The sequence below is a fragment of the Molossus molossus genome, unplaced genomic scaffold (assembly GCF_014108415.1).
Source record: "Molossus molossus isolate mMolMol1 unplaced genomic scaffold, mMolMol1.p scaffold_m16_p_13, whole genome shotgun sequence".
Lineage (NCBI taxonomy): Eukaryota > Metazoa > Chordata > Mammalia > Chiroptera > Molossidae > Molossus > Molossus molossus.
In genome coordinates, this window is record NW_023425348.1 from 18735758 (window position 1) to 18755156 (window position 19399).

Genomic DNA, 19399 nt, shown 5'->3' on the forward strand with positions numbered 1-19399 from the left:
AACACAGTAAGTTTTCATACTTGACAGATAACTCACCCCGGATATATACTCCAGACTCAAAGAAGAAACTCGGGGTCCGGAGGGCTGTCTGCAGGGATTGGAGCCTCTTCTTTTGTGTGCATGATAAAGAACATAGGAGGGAATATTACTTCTGAGCGTGGCCCCCAAATGCCCCCACACCCAGGTCAGTTGCCATGTCCTGCCTCCAGGGCAGACATCATCCTCAAGCTGGACTGGAATTTTAACTAAAAAGCATTCGAGATGTGAGGACTGTATGTTGCTGATGTGAACAAACCCACCAAAGACAACTGGGAAAATCTGAACATGGACTGAGCATTAGATAAAGTTAAAGGTTTATCTTTGTCTTTATCCAAAGTGATAGTGGCAGCATGGTTTTGTCAAAGATAAAAAGTCTTACTGGTCAAAGAGGTCACAGTAAAATTTCTGAGATTTGTTCTAAAATATGCTAGGAAGGAAAACAAGATTGGAAAAATGTCGACAATTTTTTTTATTATCAATTAGTGAATGAGAGACACGTGGAAGTTCATTCATTGTGTTATTCTATTTTTATGTTTGTTTAAAATTTGCCATCAAAAGTTTTAAAATATAAAAAGAATGGGAAGGAGTGGAGAAAATCATGGGCCTCCAGTCCTGATAAAAGAGGAAGTTCTTCTTGGCGGTGGTGTGGGAGAGAAGCTGAAAAGCCCCACTGAGTTTCTCCTACAGGGAATAATAACAGACCGGCTAGGAGAGAACAGGGGTACCCTGTGCACAAACATGTAGCTAACATTTCCTCTCTACCAGGGGCTGCAACATGATAAATGAGGAAGGATAGTCATTCTCTCTGTGACAAGTACTTTCATGAACATCTCACTGAGTCTTCATAATAATGAGGTCAGCAAGCTAAATGTTGTTTTTAATAATCCTTTGCTGATCAATCATCAATTGCCTGTCTAGCTACCACACCGCCCAGCTCCCCTGTCTATTTATGCTGCCCTGCTCCTTGCCCCAGCAAGCTGACCACTGCAGACTGCGCCCCCCAACTCCTCTGCCAGCTGGTTTCCCATACAAGTTGGATAATGGGAAGTTCCCGAGGGTCATCTGTGGGCCTGAGGGAGGAAAAGCAAAGGGATTTCTTCCCAGCTGCCTGCTTTGGCATCTTGTCTACAGGGCAGCTGTGCCTCCTCAGTCAGGCTCCAGGAAGTGGCCCCTCCTCCAGCTCTCACTGAACCCCCAGCTCTTCCTCCTCCCAGGCCCCTCAGCCCTAGGTGGTAACAGCGCCCCCTGCGGCTAACCTCTGGGTGGCTTCCCATTCCTTGTGGGCTTCCTTAACCCCACCTGAGTATCTGCACATAGTGCTTTCCTTAAAAGGCTCTTCCATTGAACCATCTGGAGTAAACTGTTTCCTACCCAGACCTTTAAAGATAAAATCCCAAAGCTGTGGGTAAACAGACATTCGAGGCTCTGAAGAGGGGCCTCACATGATCAGGGTTGTACTTTAGAAAGCTCACGTGGCCCTGGTGTGAAGAAATTGAAGGAGCGCAAAACCAGGAGAGAATATGACCACTTAGGAGGTTGTGTCAGAAATAAAGGCAAGAGATTATGGAGGCAGATTATAAAACACTGTTGTTGTTTTTAAGTCTTTCCTCCTCCCCTCTAGGCAGAGGGGACTCTGACTCCCACAAACCCCCACAGTGCCAAGGAGCACAATTAGAAACTTTGTATTAGGCGTGGGCTGCCTGGGACACAAAACCAAGTAAGCAAACAAATCTTCCTTTACTTTCCAATACATTTTATTAATTTCTCTTTCAGTTGATCATTTCTGCTGAAGACAGAGAAACATATTCTACTGGAACACAGGGATTTCTCAGGCAGTTCAGGTTTACAAAGCATCTTTTGCAGTTGCGGTCTCTCCTCTGCCCTCCACCCCAACCTGCAGGGCTACTCAAGGGTGGTGCGCTGTGGCCGGGGTGTCCTTCCACTGCTGGCTGGGCTTGCCCTGGCAAGCCTGCTGGTCATGGGTCCAAGCTCAGCTGAGGCAGGTTGGAACATGAGAACATTTACAAAGTGAATTCAAAGACCTGTTTCTCTCTCAAAGACATAAACATAACGAAGCCCACACAACCTCCCTTCTCATGTAGCCCCTTAAAACCAGGCACACAGACGTATGTTACTGCATATTCAGCACACTCCTTCGCACTTGATTTCTTCAGACCATGCCAAATGTCTGGAAGGAGAAATCGAGCTCTGTGTGAAGCATGGCCTTTCTCAAGGAAACCTGAACGCTGGGAAACAAATGCACGGGTTCGAGGCAACAAGTATAGCCGATGCATCCAACTTACACATTTCCTGCATACTTCACATCACATCGCATCACACACGTATACTTTACTCACATCTTTTAACATTTTTTTTTTCATCTCAAACTGTCAAGATAGGTAAAAGCCTCAAGTTATCAAAATCCCACCCCAACAATTCCCTTATGTCGTTCCTCCGTGCACTGAGCTAAGCGGCAGCGGACCAGGCACTGGTTAAACCAGAGGTGCTGGAGACCATTTGTGGTTCTTGAAAAGGCTCCACAGTCCTGGAAGACACACTTCTGACAACTAACTCTCATCTCTTTTGCTTCTGTATTGAGAGCTGAAAACTCCAACTGTAGGACCCAGAAAAACTGAACATATACAGCACTCACTTAAAACAACAAACAAACAAACAAAAGACCATGCAAAATTACTAACAACTAAATGGTTTCCAGATAACACTAAACAGTGAAAATGATTTACCTATCAGACAAATGTGGATTTCACTCCCCTAGTAATGAACAGAAATCTGGCATGATGGGACCAACTGTAAATACAGCTCAAGGAGACACAGGCAAAGCAGCTGTACTTCTGGAAAAAACAGTAAGAGTTCCCAAACACAATATTGTAATGCATTTTTAACAAATCTTAGCCTTTGCGACAGCATACGTGGACCTAGAGGGCATTATGTAAGTGAAATAAGCCAGACAGAGAAAGACAAATGCCTATGATTTTTGGTATATGTGGAATCTAATGAACAAAATAAACAAACAAAATAGAAACAGATTCGTAGATACAGAGAACAAACTGGTAACTGTCAGAGGGGATGGGGTTGGGGGGCTGGGTGAAAAAGATGAAGGGATTAAGCAGTACAAATTGGTAGTTACAGACTAGTCATAGGGACATAAAGTGTAGCCCAGGGGATATAGTCAATAATATGAGGACACATATGTATGGGGCCAGGTGGGTGTTTAAAGCAGCAGGGAGACCACTCTGTGAGGTACATGATTCTCTAACCAGGTTGCTGTACATCTGAAAGTAATACACAATGATACAGAATGTAAACTGTAATTGAAAAAATATATATCTAAAAAAGTCACAGAAGGGTTCACAAATTTGTCACAATAAAGATGCAGAATTGTAAATAACCTAATTCTAAATGCAATGGTGTGATTGTGAATTCTCCTGCTCAGCACCAAGAGGGTAACACCTTCATTAGTAAACAGGGTTTCTCCTTTAAAACCAAGCCATTCAGAAGTGAAAGGAAAGCAATACCAAGTGAATTCCTTACACCAGCATTTCTTTTGACAGTCCCACAAGGTTACATAGAAATCCTATTAAATAGGCTATTTATACAGAATGAAGACTTCCACAACTAAATTTACAAGCAGAGGTGTATTTCGTGAATCCCACGTGTAAAAAATAAACAATGATTTCTAAAACCCACATAATATGCACTGCCTGCATATGCTCACGCTCCCCACACCCCATGAACAAACACCCTCATTGAGGTTCAAAGGTACCCAAACACTGGAGCCCCCTGAAGCCCTGGTGACTGTTCTCAGTGATAGCTGAGATCCTCCTTAGAATGGGCACTGCCATCCTTATTTGGATTTAAGAATCCTGAAAAACCAAATACGCGTTCCTAGGAGTGAGTTATGTATGTTACCCTCATGTTCTGATCCCCCCCAAGAGCGAGGCTGTATTCGCCAGAGGCTGACCTGTGTACCCTGTCACCCGCTCCATCCCTCAGGGCCTTCAGTGTGCCAATAAAGCAGCCAGTCTCTGCTGCTACTGCGAATTGGAACCGAATGTGGCATCAGTTTCCAGAGATCAGCATTGAGAGGCAATGTGAAACCTGAAACAGTTAGTATTCCATATGTATTTACACAACCGTAATATAGAATAATTTCTCACCTGAACAGAATCATTGTAGGACACTGGCAGGTAGGTGGCCGGATGGTGAGGACACACAGCAGGGCGGTTTCTGGGTCCCGGCCTCAGAGCTCTCTGCTACCCTTGCTCCAGCAGTGCCACAGGTGTGACTGCAGGCAGCACAAGGCAAGGGTACAGCGGCACCCCCCCCCCCCAAGTCAGTCCTGGCAGGCTGAGGACTGTGTCCTCCCATGCAGTGCTGACAGTTTGTCTTGAACATGAGATCGGCTTAGCAGGTGCTGACTCTAAGCTAAATAAAACCTTTCAACAAAACTCTAAGCAGAGTGCATTAGAGAATTTATGTGGTTAAAAGCAAAGAAATGAACAAAATGCCATCAAAGTAGATGATGACCTGTCATCTTGACTCCCATGACATTTCAGTTCTTGTATTCATTTAATAATTGTGTATTTTTCTTTTTATATTTCAATATAAGGAGACTATTAGTACAATCACTGAAATGAGTAGATAGAGCATTCCCTAATTCAAATATTTTTTTTATCAGAATATAAAATAAGCCCTAGGCAATGTGGCTCAGTTGGTTGCGGTTGTCCTGTGCACCAGTCACCAGTTCAATTCCTGGTTAAGGCACATACCAGGTTGCAGGATCGGTCCCCAATTATGATGCATGCAGGAGGCAACCAGTGTATATTTCTCTCTCAAATCAATGTTGCGCTCTCTCTCCCTTTCCCTCTTCCTTCTTCATTCTCTATGAAATCAATAAAACCATATTTTTAAAAGAATATAAAATAAAACACACAATCAGAACAAAAACACCCTCATAAAAAGCAACTGAAATTTATTAGCCAAACACTGAAAATATGTATCTGTAAAAAAGTTTGTAATTGCATTTACAGTTCAAACTTATGTTTATTTCTACTCTTTTCAGTACAGAGAACAATCTCCTCAGAGACACCATTCCCTCCTTGCATTTCTTTAAAACACCTGAGAAAGGTAAGTCTCAGAGAGACACCCACTCGAATGCAACAGGTCTCTGCTCTTGGACTCCCACAAAACATCTGTGGCTATCAAAGGTCCAAGATTTTCACTGTAGCGTGATGGTCAACCTGACACTCAGAAAGGTTCTGGATGAAAAGGGCGACTTGCAATGTTCATTTCATGTCCCAGACTGTCCCTCGGCACATGCTCACAACTGTTCTTCACCAGAGACAGATAAGTCCAAATAATCCTGAAGGTTTCATGGACGAAGTTGTTTTCATATTTCATGGAGAGATTCTGTTGCTCGGCTGGCTGGTTGTGGACCTGTTTGGTCTGTTCTTTTCATTGGGTGAGTCTTGATACTGTTTTATGGCTTTTGCTGCAGAGGTTGACTGTGCTTTGCCCACTGGTCACCAGAAGTATCTTCGGGCAATAACTGCCAACTATGCTGGAATTTGGTTTGACCCCACTTCTCCACAGTGGATTTAGCTGGTGTGCTATTAGCTGAAGAAAATACACTGTCAGTCTGAGTAATCTCCAAATCTTCAAGAAAGCCATTCTCTTGAAGGTCTGATAAACCTAAGAGCCATCAAAAAGTTTTAGGAGCCACACCAAGTTTGGATTTTGGGGTCATTTCATTTCTATGACATTGCAATTTCTCTGTGGAGAACCACACAATGTTCCAAATGTGTCTTCTGATTTCAGGTCAAATTCTTATCTTTTGGAATTCCTGGAATGATGTAGAAACAAGTAAGTTGGTCATTGATTTGAAGTTCAGTGTAACCATCATTACAAATGTAATACATGCTATCAAAACCAGTTTCTTAAAAGACCTCTCTAGCAGTACAATCATGAGAAGCTTCTTTATTCAACTTTTCCTATTTGAAATTCCCAGCCTGATTTTGCTAGGTACCTTGAACCAGCAGGACATTTTCAAATGGCTCATCAAGAATAATTGCACCATATGTTGATACCCCATCTTATAATCCTTCCAGTCATCGAAAACTTTTTCTATCCTTACCTTGAGGCAGTAACAATGGACAATGGCTGAAGACAACTTGAGCACAGTTTCTTGCCCAACCTTGAGGAAATCCTGGCATGCTCTGCATGTTGAAATCCAAGTAAAACCAACGGGCAAGTTCAATCTGAAAACACTGAAATAGCATTGTGTGCTGGGGATATACCAAATACACTGCCTCAGGGATTGTGCAGGACGCTGCCAGGGACTGAGGGTATGGCACGGAGATCCGGCTCACCAGAGAGCAGCAGCAGCTGTTTGCCTCAGCCTTTCGTCCCAAGCACACCAAGTTTGCATTATCTTTTCCTCTTCTTCTGCCGAAATTGCTACCTCTGCTCTTTAGTGTGAAGCACTTCCTTGAGAATTTCTCGTCAGCTGGAAGGAAGAGAACAATCCTGAATGATCAGAGCCACCCATGTGGGGGATCCCAGGGCAGAACCAGACTTCACAGCGTCCCTCACCCTGGTAGGCCCAGCTTTTCTAACTCCCAGCCCAGGTCCCTGCCCTGGCCACTCAGGGTTGCTGAACATAATTCAATAGTGCAGAAAGGGGTTCAGGAGTCAAGAGCCAGGGAGATGCTAAGACAGTGGAAATGGAGGGCTGGGGGTAGATATTATAGATATTGATGATCCCTGGAATTCAAGTGCCTGGATGTGACCAGGTCCTTCAGGATGATAACCATAAAATAAGAAGTGCTTATGGATAGGAAAGAGAGCCCATAAAAAAGAGATAAAGAGGAAATAAATTACAATTTATTGCTCACTCTGTCTGGGTCTCTATCATCTCCAGTGTAGTCTTCAAGTCGACAAAGGCAGCAATGACACTGGGATGGCTATGGTAAAGGAGAAAGGAGAGATGGATGGATGGATGGATGGATGGATGGATGGATGGATGGGCCTGTGGATGGATGGATGATGTGTGGCACAGGTTGCCATGTGGGCAGGTGGATAGATGGATTAGTGAATGGATAGGCACATGGACAAATGAAGAAAATGTGTGGAATAAAATATGGTTGAATGTGTGGATGAGTAGATGCACAAATGGGTGCAAGGGTAGTTAAGTGATGGGTGGATAAAAGGAAAGATGAATTATTATGATATTAATTTTGCATGGTAATAGATGGTTACTAGACTTATGATGGTGATCATATAACAAGGTATATAAATGTCAAATCACTATATTGTACACCTAAAATTAATATAACACTAAATGCCAACTATACTTTAATGCAAAAATTTAAAGACAAATAAGCTTATAAGTGAATAATTGGATGTAGGGATGAATGTATGGATAGGTGGGTTGACAGGAGAGTGGATGAGTGAGTAAGTCCTGCGATGTAAGTTGAGCCCAGAGCCCTCTGACCAACACAATGATTTTCCTTCTTGCTGCCTCCAACCACCACCACCATTGTGGGCCTGCTGATTTTCCCTGTCAGCCTGGCCTCCCTATTTGCTAAGGATGCCTGAGGAGCCTCCTCTCTGTACTGCAGTGGAGAGAGCCAGCTAGGCTGGGGCTATGGGACCCCCATCCTCAATGCATTCCTGGTCATGATCAGGTAGCCCCATATGCTCAAAGTCCGGGGCAGTACTGCACTCTTCTTCAGCAACACTGAGAAAATCATCCTTATGCCAGAAATAAATACAATTTTCTGAGTAGCAGCAAAAATGCTCAGGTTATAGCTATATAAAATCACCACATAGCCAGATTCAAATCTCACTTTTGCTGCTTCCTTGCTGTGTGATCTCAGGCAAGAGTTTTGACCTCTCTGGACCTCAGTGTATTCTTCTGTAAAATGGGGGTAGGAGGTGAAATATTACTTATCTTATCTAGTTGATATGATGGGAACCCAAGGAAACTGAGGTAACAACCAGGAAGTCATCCCCTTATGGAGGCACCTCCTGTGTATGGAACTTGGGGTACATAGTACAAGTTTTTGCTAAACGACCTCAATGATTTCCCTGCCTGTATCCACATCCCTCCCATCAAGTGGTGGAGTCTATTTCCCCATTCTTTGAATCTTAGCTCAGCCATGTGACTTACTCTGACCGAGAGAATATGGTAGAAATGACTTAATGACAACTCCAAGCCTAAGTGTCAAGAGGCTCTGCACACTGCTGCTTGTTCTCTTCGAAATGCCATCATGGCCCTGGAACCAAGCCTGAGCTAGCCTGCTGGAGGACAAGAGAAATGTGGCACAGGCCCCTCAGTGCCCTTGCTAACAGTCAGCCAAGTGTCGGAAGCCAAGGTACCCAGCTGGCTACCAGGTGATCACAGACACACAAAGCAGTCCAGCTGAGACCAGAAGAACCTCTCAGATGAACACAGCCCATATTGCTGATACACAGAATCACAAGCTAAACAAACATCTATTTTAAGCCTCTAGATTTGGGATGGTTTGTTAAGCAGCATTACACATTGGAAGAGCTAACCAATACAAGGAATGAGAAGTGATTCACTTGCCTTGAAATTTCTGGGAAAAGATTGTGAGAATATGTCCCCTCTGGGTATGAGTCACTGATGTGGGAAGATAGAGTATTCAGAAACAAGCATTTCTTTCTTTCACATTAAAAGGATTCATCCAGCCCTGGCCCGTTTGGCTCAGAGGCTAGAGCATCGGACTGTGGACCAGAGAGTCCCAGGTTCGATTCCCGCTAGGGGCACGTACCAAAAAATCAATCAATAAAAAATCAAAAGGATTCATCCGTACACAATAACAAAAACAACCCAGATTCACACATTTTTCTCTTTATATGTATTTTCTCTATAGAGACTCAACTCTTCAGTAAACAGTTAAAAGATATGCTGGGAACATTGAGAAAAGGAAAGCAGTCCACAGACAGAAAGACTCCCATACACTCTATTCAAGGACACAAGGACAAACATGACATATGCAGACCCGAGTACGCATAGAGAGCTGAATAAATAGGAGTTATTCCAACCACAGCCACAGGTGTTTCTCTGGAACACCACGAGAGAAGGCAGAGAAAAAACCTTGTGCTGTACCATGTGACTAGTCTGCCAAAAAATAAATAAGAGCCCTGGCCCTTTTGGCTTAGCAGTTAGAGCGTCAGCCCAGAATCCGAAGGGTCGTGGGTTTGATTCCTGGCCAAAGACACATACCTGGGTTGCAGGTTTGATCACCAGTCCCAGTCAGGGTTGTGCAGGAGGCAACCAATTGGTGTGTCTCTCTCACATCGATGTTTCTCTCTCTTCTCTCCTTTCCTCCCTTCCTCCGCTCTATCTGAAAGTCAAAGGGAAACTATCCTCAGGTGAGGATTTACAACAACAACAACAAAAAGTTAGGTTCTCTCTTTCCCCTTCCTGTAAATACCATGACTGGGAGCTATGTAAGAAAGCAATGCCAGGCTCATAGCCGATGCTTAGAAATATGAAAGGAAGGAAGCAATGGAAGGGAGGGAAGGACAGAAAGCAAAAATAATGATTTTATCAAGAGCCACACAAAATGATCTTTAAGGCAGACTATCCTAAACTTATACATAGATCATAAAAAACCATTCAGTAGAGGAAAAAAAACAGTAAGACCATGGTTCCCAAACTGAGTGCCAAGGTACCTCAGAGCACCTCCGTGAACTCGGAAATGTTTTGAGGGAAACAGCAATACTCTACATCTGTTGAACTCTAGCATGAATGAGTTCACCAACTACATGACATTCCTGTCAATGACCTTATAGCTTTGCACAGCTAGGTTCTCAGCAAGCGGTTGCTGTGATAAACAACAAGTATCATGTGAAAATGACATGGGACAGGAAATGAAGGTGGTGGTGTCCAACCTGATTCCAAGGTTTGAGAAGCTGGGCAAAGCCCAATAGGTGCACATTTCCCATTATTAATTGTATTTATTTAAGAGTGAAATAGAAATAATAAAAAAATAATTTTCTTTTGACTTATGTGTATTCTTTTTTCAAAAGGAGGCTAAGTTGTTTGTGTATAAAAATACTTATTAAGTGGTTTGAAGCTAACAACTCACTTAGTGGAACTTTTGGCCTGAGGTGCCATGAACTGAGATAGTTTGAGAACCTCTGCACTAAGATAGGAATTTCTTTGGGTTCTACTCACACCCTCTAACTGAAGACAGCCTCCATGCCCCAACAATTGGGTGGTTGGGTAGGCTTAGTCACCTGTTATATATTCTGCAGTGTTAAAAGGTGATTATATACAAGAGTTTTAAAACTATGTAGTAGAGAAAACAAAACAAAACTAGATACATCTGGATTCTATGATTGTAATAAAAATATACATGACTGTGGAAAAGTCTGAATGGAAAAAGTTTTTTAATGATCCCACTAAATGCAATGTGGTTTCTTGGGTTGGATCCTGGAGCAGAACAAGGACATGGAGTGAAAACGAGGTGAAATCATATAGAGTCTCTGGTTTCGTTACTAGTAATGTATCAGTGGAATCAGTGTTAATGTCTTAGTTGTGACAAGTGTACGGCTGAAATATTAACATTAGGGGTTAGCTGGATGAAGGGTATTAGGAACACTTGAGACTAAATTTGTAACTTTCCCGTACATCTATAATTAGTCTAAATAAGCAGCTTATTTACAACAATAATAATGTTTCCAGGGGAAGGTCACGGATGGCTTTTTTCTTCTTTTGCTTTTTCATAAACCTTTTTTAGTTAAAATATATATTATAGTAGTAATAAGAGTAATGACCATTTCCAGCCATTGGGCCCCTCATGTGGGCCAGGTATCACGTGATACTTTATTCACGTCTCATTTGATTCTCCTGACATCTCTGTGAATGAGGTGTTTATACCATTTTATCCTCCAGGAATCTGAAGCCCAGGGACATGAAGTCACTTGCCCAAGGTCCCCCAACTACTGGATTGAAGAGCTGGCTCAGAGAGTCCACATCTTATCTGATTTCCAAGGCTGTGCCTTTTTTTTCTTTCTTTTCTTTTTTTTTTTTTCCACTTGAACTGCCTTTTTCATGCTTTCCCTGCACACGTCATTCCTTTGAGCAGACATTGTTACCCCATTTCACAGGTGGGGAAGCAGATGTTTAGAGAGAGGGAAGTAAGTTGTCCATGGGCACAACTGGTTAGTGGCAAAGCCAGGGATTGCTCCAAGCTTGATTTCAACACCCACGCTCCGTCTGCCAGATTCCTGAGAAAAACATATCCTCCGCATTACAAGATGTCAGCTCACCCACTTAGAAATAGATACTAGAAGTGGGCAGAACCCCCTCCATCCCCTTTGCTGTGTGTCAATCTCAGTAAATCTCCAACCTCCCGAGGCCCCAGGAAGGGGCCCTCTGAAGCCCACCCCCCCAGGGGAAGACCATGGCTTTGTGGGTACCATCAAAGAATTTGATGATGTCTGTGAAATCCATGTTGTTTTCTAAGATGATGTCGCAGTAGACCCCCAACAGATCCAGTACAATGAACAGAATATAGTGGGCGCACGAGACATGTTTGGCTGCCCGGATGGAGAAGACATCATCATGGACAAGTTCTGCCAGGACAACAACATGGAAATGGAGGCTCAGAGGGGTACCCCACTGCTCAAAGACCCCCAGCTGGGCAGTGGCTGAGCAGCAACTCATCCCCGTATCTCTCAGACTTTAGAATCTGTGCTTTATTTCATTAAGCCAAGATCTGGGGCTACTTATTACTTTTCATTAAAAATTAGTTTTAGTTTCTGAAAATATAAAACTAACCCATGTCTATTAAAAACAAATCAATCAAGGAGAAACTCAGAAGTTTGTAGGTATAAAGAGAAACTTCTTCTATATCCTGTCATCAATAACACTTACCCAGAAGAAGCACCTACTGCTAATGTAATAGTGACTATTCCTCCAAAGCTATACATACATATGATATAATATGTAATCGATAGTATGTTATATGACAGCCCTCGCTCTCTGACTCGGGGCTATCCGACAACACCTCTCTGGAGTCTGTGAGAGATTCCTGTCTGAGTGAGCTCACTGGGAAATCAAAGAAAAGGGGGCCTAGGAGACAGGATTGGGGGTTAGCCCGGGATAAGCTGCCACTGCCTGCTGCTCCCCTGGTGCCAGTCTCCTGGGAACCCTTAGAGTTTAGGAATAAAATAAATGCAAAGGTCTTGCCTGGGAAGGGGCATGGCCATGCTTTAGCACTAGCTTCACCGAGTCTTTGTCCTGAGGGCTTTCTACCCTTTGCTTTTTTTCTGTGGGGACGATTCTTAGGGGAGGTTTCAGCCAAATATTCCTCAGTTTTCCCAGTGTATTTGTAATATGGTGATGCATAAAAAATGAGCATATATGGGAGTTTGGGTCTATTCTTTGGTCTGCTTTACTGTTTTACTTTTATCTTGGAATCTGTCTGGCTTTGATGGTGTTTTTGTTATCTGTTCCCCTGACTTCATCTACCCTTGGGTTTAGAGGGCACAAATGGCATTAATTGGGTCTCTGTTCTCTACTTTCACCAACCAGGGTAAGTTAAACTATGTATTCTGCGGTTAGGATGGGAGGTAGAAACCATTTGCTCTCAAGAGTCCTTGGTCAGGGGAGATAAGGTCGTGCGACTCAACAGCTGGCTGTAAGTTGTGCAAATTGTGTGACCTTGTTTATTTTTCTTGTCTCCGTTTCCCCATTCCACTTGCCCAGCAATTTTCCCAGTACCCTCCTCCCTCACCGGGAATGACTGACTGCAAAGCCTGTGTTCTTTAAGTGTTACATCGTTGTCTCTCCCAAATGGGTTTCCACAGTGAACCCTCCATGATGGGGAAAATGCAGGGAACCAGAGGTCATCTGGAAAGTGAGATTTGTGGTACATTCCCTCCCTACCACAGATGCAGAACACTGAATGGAGGAGAAGACCAGACACTCACGGAGCAGGTGACGCTGCTGGAAGACACAGGAGATGCCTCGTTGTTGGCAGAAGTGCTCACGGCCAGAGAAGCCCCGGCAGGGAAGGGACCTTCCATCTCAGGCTCCTCTGAGAGGTAGTCCTCACTGTTCACCTGGTTACACTTCTCTACCTCACTGTCTCCCAGCCCTTATTGCGGTCCCTCCTTGTTAAGCAGAGCAACATCCATGTTGCCTGGGATGGACATGAACTTGTCCATATTCTCAATGGTGAGCAGGTCACTCTCCTCATCACGGGGGCCTCATCCCGGGAAGTGGCGGCCCCGCTGCTCTGTCCTTCATCCACGCTGCTGTCCCTGGTTGAAGCACCAGGGAGGCATTGAGCTGGGCGTCCATGACACTGTCCTCCGTACTCAGGCTGGGTTCTGAGTGCTCTGAGAAGCTGGAGAAGTTGTGGGGGAAGATGGCCCAAGTCCAGGGAATCGGTGCCATTCACCAGGTTCCCACTGGGGATCTTGGGCTGTTTCTCCTCCAACCTGACTTCTGCCTTCACCTGCTCCACTTCGTCCACAGACTCGAACACCTGAAGACAAGGTGCATAAAGACAGATGGACTAGGATGCACACTATGGTACTGCTCCCAGTAGTAATCCAAATATTTATCAATAGGAAATTGGTTCAAATATGGAACATGCATGTAAAGTAGGTAAAAAGAGTGAGGCACAACAAGGTGTAATACATACTCTCTTGTGAAGAATAAAAAAATGAACTATATGCATAAAAATGTATAAAACAATCCAGAAAGAAATAAGTAACCACTGCAGTTCGCTCTGGACAGGGATTACTAATGAATTTAAATGGGAAGAGAATACCTTTCATCATGCAAAATTATGCACACATAACTTTTTTCTTGTTAATCCTCATCTGAGGGTATTTTTCCGTTAATTTTTAGATAGAGTGCAAAGGAGGGAGGGAATAAGAGAGAGAGAAAAACATCAATTTGAGAGAGACACATTGATTGGCTGCCTCCCATATGACCTCCATTGGGGCGAGGCCTCAAACCCGAAACCCAGGCACATGCCCCCAACCGGGAATCCAACCCACAACCCTTCAGTCCGTTGGCTGATGTTCTAACCACTGTCCAGGTTTGTGTACATAATCTTTAAAAAGTAAAATATTAAATAACTACATAAGAAACAAGCCAAACAAAGCATATTATATACATGTGGTTGACTATTATGGATCAATTTTCAAAAGTAGTTAGATATACAGCCAACCCTTGATGTGAGAGAGCAGTAAAAAATCCAAGTATAACTTTTGACTCCCCCAAAACTTAACTATGAACAGCCCACTGTCGGCTGGAACCCTTCTAGATAATATAAACAGATGATTAGATCATATTATGTGTTATATGTATTATATACTGTGTTGCAATAAAGTAAGCTAGAGAAAAAGAAAACATTCTGAGAAAACCATAAAAGAAAATATATTTATTGAAAAAAATTCACCTAGAATAGGGACTGTGCAGTTCAAACCCATGTTGTTCAAGGGTTAACTACATCCAATACTAGGGCAAAGTCTCCAGAATACGTCTCAAAGGATTATGTGTAGCTCTTGGTATCATTAGGCCATATCCCTACAAGGACAGGTCGTATAAGAATCTGTCACTAGAGACATTTTTCTCTGTGGGGTTACATCACCAACTTGACTTACTGTTAGTTTCCAATGTTTCTGTTTTTTATTTATTTTTTATTAAATTGCTTAAATTATGTTTTTTAAAAATGTACTGCCCTGGCCTGGTGGCTCACTTGGTTGGAGCATTGTCCAGTACACCAAAGGTTGTGGGGTCTATTTCCAGTCAGGACACATCCCTAGGTTTTGGGTTTGATCCCATGTCGGGACATGTAGGAGAGGCAACCAATTGATGTTTCTCTCTTCTCTCTGTCTCTCTCTCTCTCTCTCTCTCTCTCTCTCTCTCTCTCTCTCTCTCTCCCCCTGCTCCTTCCTCTTTCTCTCTAAAGAAAAAACAAAACAAAAAACATTTTACCTAACTCCAAAGTCAAAACTAGAAATCAAGATATATTCAGGGAAACGTAACTTATTTCCCTGCCCCCACCTCTGTAGGTAACCATTTGATTAGTTTCTGGTTTATCATTCCATTGTTCTTGAAAACATGCAAACACATGTACATAGTAATATTTCTACCTTTTACGCAAAAAGTAACATAGTATGCACATTCTTCGCACTTTGCTTTTTTCTTTAATATTAACTAAGACTGAATTAATATCCCTTTTCACTGAATGAAATTCAAAGTTGTTGAACAATACATTAAGAGTGCTTAGGTGAGATTTTAAGATTACCAGACCTTGCAGTGTGTTTTCTGTGTAGTGTCTTCATATTTCTGTGTGTGTAAAGCATACAGAAGGTTACACTGTAAACTGATAATAGCAGTGTTATTTCTAGGGAGGGCAAGTGGGGATTAAGGATGGTCAAGCCAAATTAAGCTTTCGCTGCGAGGTTTCAATTTTATTTTTACAGGGAGAATAGATTTGTATGTTCTTTTGTAATTAAAAACTCAATTTTGAATGCTAGTATAAAAGCCAAAACCAATAAACCATAAGTGACCCATAGATGATGAACATCCAAATCCATTACTCTAGGTTGGAGGGAGGGTGATGGAAGGGAGGGAAGGTCACCTGTGTGCTGCCGCTGGAGTCGTCTGCAGGCGGATGTTCTGGTGGCCAGAGTGCAGCTCTGGGAGGACCAAGAGAGAGAGAGGCGGGAGGGAGCATGGGTGAGGCTGCATGGCCCTGGCTCAGGGCACCTGCTCTGAGCTCTGGAGGGGAGTTGGGCTGACTGTCCAGAGTCTGGTTTTATCTGTCTTCCCCTCTCAAGGCCTCAGGCTCCCTCCTGTAGAATGAAAGGGGTGGGGTCTCACTCTCAGCTCCCTGGAGCCTATTCAGACCCACACTGACCTCTGGGCCTGCAACCAGATAACCACACCTCTAACTGCTCAGTTAGACTCAAGAGCAAATGACTGTATGAAGGGCCCGATTTTTTCCTCCTTTCTCTGTATGCCTGCTTTTGCCCTTTAACTTCTAACTCCTGCCTACTCAGACACTAGGCTTGTCCACGTGACCTGCTTTGATCAATGGGATGTTAGCAGGTCCCAAGGGCACAGACTTAAACAGAGCTGTGTATGTCTCTCTTTGAGATCTGCATTCACTATGAACACATACCCAGGTTAGCCTGCTGGAGAATGAGACATGGAGAAGAGCCCAGTCCCCCAGGCAAGGGACAGGGCCCGGGGAAGGTCAACAAAACTTTTAGTCGACCTTCAGAGAAAACCTGCCCTGCTGACCCACAGACTCACAAGTAAAAGTCAATGTGCATTGTTGGAAGTCATTGACGTTTGGGGGTTGTTTGTTCAGCAGTATTGGTGTGGAAATTGATGGCTAATGCATCACTAGTGAAGAGAACTAACTCCTGCTTTGGGTGGCTAAACTGGAGATTCTGTGAGGACAAATATGTCTGACTTGGTCACAGACGTATATTCCTGACCTTCCAGGACGTGCCTGATACTGGCTGGCATGTGGCCGGCACTCAGTAGGCATTTGGTGCCTAAATGAAAGCCTAGCACTGAGCTAGGTGCTTTATACACTATCGTCTTTAAGCTGCACACACACAGATCCTCCCCTCTAAATGAGTATTCCCATTTGAGAGATGAGGAAACTGAGGCACACATGTGTGAATGATTGCCTGAGGCCCCAGAGCGAGAAAATGGTGGGTCTGGAGTTCAAACTCGGGCCTGTTAGACTCCAAAGTCACCTTCCACCCTAAACTAGGGGTACTCAGTCCTAAGGCCCCGGACACCCAGCCCTCACCATTCCTACCACAGCCTGATGGAGTGGGTCCTGGCTTCACACCCCTCTCCTCACTCCCTGAGATGAGCTGCCCATCACCTTGTTGCGGATGGTGCAGTCCTGGTGCATCATCCGGTGCAGGTGACCATCCAGGCTGGTCACTGAAGAGCACTCGTCCAGGGCAGCCACGTGGGACTCCTGGTTCCTCTGCCACACAATTGCCTCAAGCCCAGCCGCTCGGCCGTGGGCTGTGGGTAGCGGGCATGCATCTGCTCATCTACCTGCCAGGGCAGATGCAAGGTCACCTGCAATGCAGGGTGCCCTGGGGAGAGCCAGTCCCACAGGAATGAGGGTGGCTCTGACCTGAGGCCTTGAGACCTCAAAACACCCGTTTAACTTTCATGGACTAATATCCAACATACATGAACTTTGCACCTTCTATGTGCCAGGAAAAGTCAGCAAGGCTAATTCTTTTGTTCAGTTCATCCTTCCTTCGCCGCTTTCTTCATACCTTCCCTTCTTCCCACATTCAAATATTTGTTGAGCCCCTGCTCTTTGCCTGGCAGTATACTAGGCCTTGGGGACAATGAAGAGAGAAGACTGTTTATTCCTTCTTTATTACGTTTCTTCACTCCTTCCTCATTCATTCATTCATTCATTCATTCAGTCAGTCATTCATTTAATTTGATAAGCACCTAATATGTGCTAGGCACCAAGCTAGGCATATGGTGTATAAGATGAGCAAAATGTTCCATTCCTCCATCCATCCATTCATCCATTGTAATTACTGAGGGCCTCCCACATGGCCCGCATGGGGCTGAGTGCTGAGGACACAAAGATGAACAAATTGACCACAGCCTTTACTTACAGCAGTGACCTCGGAGACGGGCCACAGATTTCAACCCTTTTCCTTGTAGGATTTTACCAGAGAGGAGGGGAGTTTGAGTTGTTTGTGTGTTACACAGCCCAGGCAATGGAGGTTCGGAATCGGCCAGACCTCTGAGGACAGATGGAGCAGACAAGCTGACCGAAGGCTGTGGAAGGGAAGGAAGGAGAAGAGAGAGGTCAGGGAGACTGACCTGTGCTGAGTTGCGAGGGCGGCGAATCCTTTAGTTATTCGGGGCTTCCGGAAAGAGGTTCTGGGTGTACCCTGCCTAATGGCCTCTCCTGGGCAGCGCTTCCTGAGGACTCATCCAAACCCACCGTCCGTTTCCACTGCCATCCTCAGCTTGGCTTCCACGACCCTGTACCCAGACGCCTGCAGCAGCCTCCTTCCGGTGCCTGCTTGTCCCAGCCGGGCCCCTCTGGCCCATCTCCCACTCAGCAGCCTTCATCCCTGTTTCCTGTCCAGCCCCACCTCTCACTCTGCCCCCACTCTCCGTGTCCTTTATGTTCCAGCCACCCACCTCCATCAAGCCTTCTACCCCTCCCCACACAAACACACAGACTCATACACCCTGGATCGTGCAAGTGTCTCCTCTGGCATTTGCTCTTGCTCGTCCCTCATCCCAGAGGTTCTTCCACACACTCCTTGTCTGGAAAGCAGTTTCTCCAAAAATTCGGGGCAGCCTTCTCCCAGCGTAGGTGCCTCCTGTGTGATCTCACAGCCCCTAGGTCAGCCTCCATTTGACTTTGCACAACCCACTCAACTGGCAAGGTCTTCATCTAATGCAGCTTTGGGTCCTCAGTCCTGAGCTCAGGGCCCAGCACACCAGTCAGTCAGTTACTGTCTGCCCAGGAACCCACTGGCATGGGGTGAAGCATGGAGGGGCCTCACACGGGCACCAAGGTGATTTAGAGTGTTTGTTGGCATGGGCCTCATCACAGGGACCACAGTGGGAGCAAGTTTCCATGTCCAACCCTCCTTCAACTTCTCTGGTCAGGAGGACACCAGGCAGAGCCACGGCACCTGTAACGCCCCCTTCACACTTGATCAGCTCCTTTTTTAACAGAGACAGCAAGCCTCAGACAGACAGCATGTCTAAGTAGAATTCAATTATATCACCTGTTTTCATATCCTATTTATTTTTATAGTTTCCTCTTACTTTTGGCAAGTCAGATTGGTTTTCCATTGATGGCAGGGGCATAAAATAACTTCTTAAATAAGTTCTATACATTTTTAAACAAGTCAAATTCTAAAGACCAATATGCAGGAAATAATACACGGATGGTAAACAGATATGAAGTGCAAAAGAACACCAGGTTTTGAAAATTTAGTGCAAATAAAATCAATGTAGTTTTGCCCTGGCTGGTTTGGCTCAGCGGTTAAATTGTCTGCCCGTGGACCAAAGAGTCACGGCTTTGATGCCGGTCAAGGGTGTATACCTCGGTTGCAGTTTGTCTCTTGCCCTGGTCGGCGTTGAGCAGGAGGCAACCAGTCGATGCGTTCCTATCACATCGATGTTTCTCTCTCCCTCTTTCTTTCTCTTCTTCTCTCTCCCTCCCTCCCACTCTATCTGAAGATAAATAGAAAAATATCCTCAGGTGAGGATTAAAATAAATAAATACGTAAATAATGTCATTTTGATGAA

At 44.4% G+C, this 19399-nt stretch overlaps 2 pseudogenes; both read right to left on the minus strand.

The window, feature by feature from the left end:
- Positions 1–5261: 5261 nt before the first annotated feature.
- Positions 5262–11761, minus strand: LOC118627820 (annotated as a pseudogene).
- A 1220-nt stretch (positions 11762–12981) lies between these two features.
- Positions 12982–18280, minus strand: LOC118627821 (annotated as a pseudogene).
- Positions 18281–19399: the final 1119 nt, after the last annotated feature.